This window comes from Salvelinus sp. IW2-2015, unplaced genomic scaffold, assembly GCF_002910315.2.
Source record: "Salvelinus sp. IW2-2015 unplaced genomic scaffold, ASM291031v2 Un_scaffold4027, whole genome shotgun sequence".
NCBI classification, from domain to species: domain Eukaryota; kingdom Metazoa; phylum Chordata; class Actinopteri; order Salmoniformes; family Salmonidae; genus Salvelinus; species Salvelinus sp. IW2-2015.
In genome coordinates, this window is record NW_019945299.1 from 21490 (window position 1) to 26864 (window position 5375).

At 42.5% G+C, this 5375-nt stretch overlaps 2 pseudogenes; both read right to left on the reverse strand.

Moving 5' to 3' along the window:
* LOC112076778 (oocyte zinc finger protein XlCOF6-like) overlaps positions 1 to 5375 on the reverse strand; it is a 29615-nt pseudogene that overhangs the window by 12177 nt on the left and 12063 nt on the right.
* The window catches only part of LOC139026158 (zinc finger protein 180-like), a 5863-nt pseudogene continuing 1927 nt past the window's right edge, over positions 1440 to 5375 (reverse strand).

Genomic DNA, 5375 nt, shown 5'->3' on the forward strand with positions numbered 1-5375 from the left:
AATCAGGGACATAGGTCGGGGTGCCTTGTAAGGATCCAACAGCGAGTGGGTAATCTGCCTCTACCATCAGTCCTATTTGTCAACGTACAATCATGGATAACAAAAGAGATGATCTACAATCACGTATATCCTACCAACGGGACATTAAAAACTGTTATACCTTAAGTTTCACCGTGTTGTGACTGAACGACGACATGAATAACATACAGCTAGGGGGTTTAAGCTACTAGGTTAAGCTACTAGTTGAGAGAATGCAAGAGTGTGCAAGCTGTCAGTCAAGGCAAAGGGTGGCTATTTGTAAAATCTAAAATTATTTTAGTTGTTAACACTTGTTTGTTACACATGATTCCATAAATGTGTATTTAACAGTTTGATGTCTTCGCTATATTTCTACCAATGTATAAAATAGTAGAAATGAAGAAAAACCCTTGAGTAGGTGTGTCTAAACGTTTGACTGACACTGTATTCAACAAAGCAAAGTGATCATGCTGTTTTTATGTGGCTGCTATGAAAGTGAATGTTTAAGTGTGATCCGTGGCGTGTTCATTCCACATTCTGTTGAAACTTTCTTAAACGGAAGCAAATGAACGAAACAGGTAACTTACCTTTGTCCACAGAAACTCTAGTTGTGGAAGTTGACTAATGACTAAGATTAAACCCTAGATCACTAATGCAGGCAAGTGGGCAAGGCAGTATTGAATGTATACGGTCTCTCATCTGTACTCAAAATTTCTCGACTGTTTTAACTTAATTCATAGGCCAGGTTGTAGCAACCTCATGTTGGGTAAGGAAAATGTGAGTATCATGTAGTAGCCTAAACCTATCGATGTTCCATTCATTCCGATTCCAATGTAGTATGAATGACAGTAAATATGCTGTAATAGAAATAAGGCTTAAACAGCACCGACCGCCACTGCCTTACTTACAGTATACCTACCTGTAAAGACCAGAAATAATGACTCTTCAACCCTCCATAATAAAGAGAGACAGGATACTTACAATAGTCATATTTATTTTCTCCATTTCAAAGTTTTTGTTGTATACATTTTCCGTGACTAAATTCTTTTATATTTTTTAAATAAAGCGATTTAGAAATCCAACTAGAATATATGATGTCTGATTACTCAGGATTCTCTATGGACAGATATTAGCTATGGATTCCACAATGTCAACTTCACTGAGTTCTCTGCAGTGTTGCCTTTTTTGGCGATTCCTGAAATAGGGATATGTTCACAATAAAGCGTTATCATACCAGCTTTATTTTAAGAACATGGTAAGGAATCTCTCCAGGGCGAGTTAGCTGGTGTTTCTTTAGTCGCCTAGGGGACTGAATCTTTTCCTCACACTGTGCCAGTGAACTGGTGGGTCTTCAGATGTGTTCACTGACTGAACCAGGGGAGCAGCTGCCACACTCCTTGCAGGTCATTTTTTACCCTTTATCTAACCAGGTAAGTTATTTATTAGTCATAATTAGCTGCCGTTTTTTGGGGAATAAAACTGGTGAAACTATCCCCACATTGATAGCAGACTGGTGTCTTCAGATCTAATGACACAGCTTTTCTCCTGTGTGAATTCCCTGATGCTTCTTCAAATTTGCTGATTGACTGAAACTCTTCCCACACAAAGCAGTGGTATGGTTTCTCTCCTGTGTGAATTAACTGGATTTTGGGTGGTGTAAATGACTGACACACTTCCCACAATGAGAGCATCGTTAAGGCTTCTCTAGGTGTGGGTTAGCTGGTGTCTCTTTAGGTTTCCTACCAGACTGAAACTCTTTCCACACTGAGAACAGTGGTAAGGCTTCTCCCTGTGTGAGTTATCTGATGTTTCTTCAGAGTTGATGAATGACTGAAACTCTTACCACACTGGGAGCATTGGAACAGCTTTCCACCCGTGTGAATTAGCTGGTGTTTCTTTAGGAAATATAAACTGGTGAAACTATCCCCACACTGAGAGCAGTGGTAAGGCTTCTCTCCGGTGGAATTAACTGGTGTGTATTTAGGTTGGCTAACTGACTGAAACTCTTCCCACAATGAGAGCAGAGGTAAGGCTTCTCCTCCAGTGTGAGTTAGTGGTGTTTCTTTAGGAAATATAAACTGGTGAAACTATCCCCACATTGAGAGCAGAGGTAAGGCTTCTCTCCTGTGTGAGTTATCTGGTGTGGCTTCAGTTCAGATAACGTGGTGAAACTCTTCCCACATTGAGAGCAAAGGTAAGGCTTCTCTCCTGTGTGAGTTAGTTGGTGTCTTTTCAGACTTGATAACTGACTGAAACTCTTTCCACATTGGGAGCAGTGGAATGGCTTCTTCTCCTGTGTGAGTTCTCATGTGTGACTTTAATTCTCTTGGAGATCTGAAATCCTTCCACACTGAGAGCAGTTGTATGGCTTCTCTCCTGTGTGAATAACTGGTGTGTATTTCGGTTGGCTAACTGACTGAAACTCTTCCCACAATGAGAGCAAGGTAAGACTTCTGTCCTGTGTGAGTTAGGTGGTGGTTTCTCAAAGTTGTTAACTGACTGAAACTCTTTCCACATTGGGAGCAGTGGTAGGCTTCTCTCCTGTGTGAGTTCTCTGGTGCGTCTTTAGATGGTCCGAATGACTGCAACCCTTTCCACAAACAGTGCAGTGTATGGCTTCTCTCCTGTGTGAGTTCTCTGGTGCGTCTTTAGTTTGCTTGGTGTTTCACATATCATCCCACATTGACCACACGGGTATGTCGCCATCATTTTTTGAGTCTGTTTTGATTTGAGGTGATTGGACAAATAAACTGCTCTGCAATCGAACAGGGGTGGGGCCTACAAGTGTGTCTTCTCAACTCCTCTGGCTCATAGAAACTAGTGAAGCAGTCCATGCAGTGGTGATGTTTCTGTCTTGAGTTCCTCCGTCTGTGTGTGGTTTTCACGTTATTTGTAACTTATTTTGTACATAATGTTTCTGCCACCTTCTCTTATGACCGAAAATAGCTTCTAGATATCAGGACAGCAATTAATCACCTCGTACTGGACAAATRTGTTTTCTTCAACGAGTCGGATGAGAAGGATTTACTTCAGACACCGGACAAGGCCCAAATYCCTGYGAWTCGCATGAGAAAGATAGATATTRGAGAWATCAGGGACATAGGTCKGGGTGCCTTGTAAGGATCCAACAGCGAGTGGGTAATCTGCCTCTACCATCAGTCCTATTTGTCAACGTACAATCATTGGATAACAAAAGAGATGATCTACAATCACGTATATCCTACCAACGGGACATTAAAAACTGTTATACCTTAAGTTTCACCGTGTTGTGACTGAACGACGACATGAATAACATACAGCTAGGGGGGTTTAAGCTGCATAGGCAAGATAGAACAGCCGCCTCCAGTAAGACAAGGGGTGGCGGTCTGTGTATATTTGTAAACAACAGCTGATGCACAACATCTAATAGTAAGGAAGTCTTGAGGTTTTGCTCGCCTGAGGTAGAGTATCTCATGATAAGCTGTAGACCACACTATTTACCAAGAGAGTTCATCTATATTCTTCGTAGCTGTCTATTTACCACCACAAACCGATGCTGGCACTAAGACCGCACTCAACGAGCTGTATAAGGCCATAAGCAAACAGGAAACCGCTCATCCAGAGGCGGCGCTATTAGTGGCCGGGGACTTTAATGCAGGGAAACTTAAATCCATTTTACCTCATTTCTACCAGCATGTTAAATGTGCAACCAGAGGAGAAAAGAAACTCTAGACCTAAACTTTAAACTTTAATTCATAGGCCAGGTTGTAGCAACCTCATGTTGGGTAGAGGGAAAATGTGAGTATCATGTAGTAGCCTAAACCTATCGATGTTCCATTCATCCAGAGCAATGTAATATTTATTTATTTATTTATTTTTATTTTACCGTTATTTTACCAGGTAAGTTGACTGAGAACACGTTCTCATTTGCAGCAACGACCTGGGGAANAGCTAGTTAGCGGGTACGCGCTAATAGCATTTCAATCGGTTACGTCACTTGCTCTGAGACCTGAAGTAGGGTTTCCCCTTGCTCTGCAAGGGCCGCGGCTTTTGTGGAGCGATGGGTAACGACGCTTCGTGGGTGTCAGTTGTTGATGTGTGCAGAGGGTCCCTGGTTCGCGCCCGTGTCAGTGCGAGGGGACGTACTAAAGTTATACTGTTACACAAAGATGTTTTCTTCAACGAGTCGGACGAGAAGGATTTACTTCAGACACCCGACAAGGCCCAAATCGCTGTGATTCGCATGAGAAAGATAGATATTGGAGATATCAGGGACATATCTTATGTTTCACAGAGTTGTGACTGAACAACAACATGAATAACATACAGCTAGGGGGGTTTAAACTGCATCAGCAAGATAGAACAGCTGCCTCCCGTAAGACAAGGGGTCGCAGTCTGTGTATATTTGTAAACAACAGCTAGTGCACAAAATCTAATAGTAAGGAAGTCTTAAGGTTTTGCTCGCCTGAGGTAGAGCATCTCATGATAAGCTGTAGACCACAGCTTACATCACTGGGGCCAAGCTTCCTGCCATCCAGGACCTCTATACCAGGCGGTGTCAGAGGAAGGCCCTAAAAATTGTCAAAAACTCCAGCCACCCTAGTCATAGACTGTTATCTCTACTACCGCACGGCAAGCGTTACAGGAGCGCCAAGTCTAGGTCCAAAAGGCTTCTTAACAGCTTCTACCCAAGCCATAAGACTCCTGAACAGGTAATCAAATGGCTACCCAGACTATTTGCATTGCACCCCCTCTTTTACACTGCTGCTACTCTCTGTTTATTATGCATGGTCAATCCACCTACATGTACATATTACCTCAACTACCTCGACTAACCGGTGCCCCCGCACATTGACTCTGTACCGGTACCCCCTCTATATAGCCTCGCTACTGCTGCTCTTTAATTATGTAATTTTTAACTTAGCAATTTTTTACTTCAAATGTATTTTTCTTAAAACTGCATTGTTGGGCTTGTAAGGGCTTATAAGTAAGCATTTCACTGTAAGGTCTACACCTGTTATATTCGGCACATCTGACAAATAACATTTGAAAACCTTTAACCGGTGCCCTGCTTCGAAAATCAAAGCTGTTCACTTCATTCGTCGAGAATTCCCCGAGCCACAATGCACACTCCTTTTGCTCTTTAGATACACACGATGTCAACACCATACCACTCCTGCTTACTATGACATTTACATTTACATTTAAGTCATTTAGCAGACGCTCTTATCCAGAGCGACTTACAAATTGGAAAGTTCATACATATTCATCCTGGTCCCCCGTGGGGAATGAACCCACAACCCTGGCGTTGCACGCGCCATGCTCTACCGACTGAGCCACACGGGACTAACATGACTACACGATATCAGCACCATACC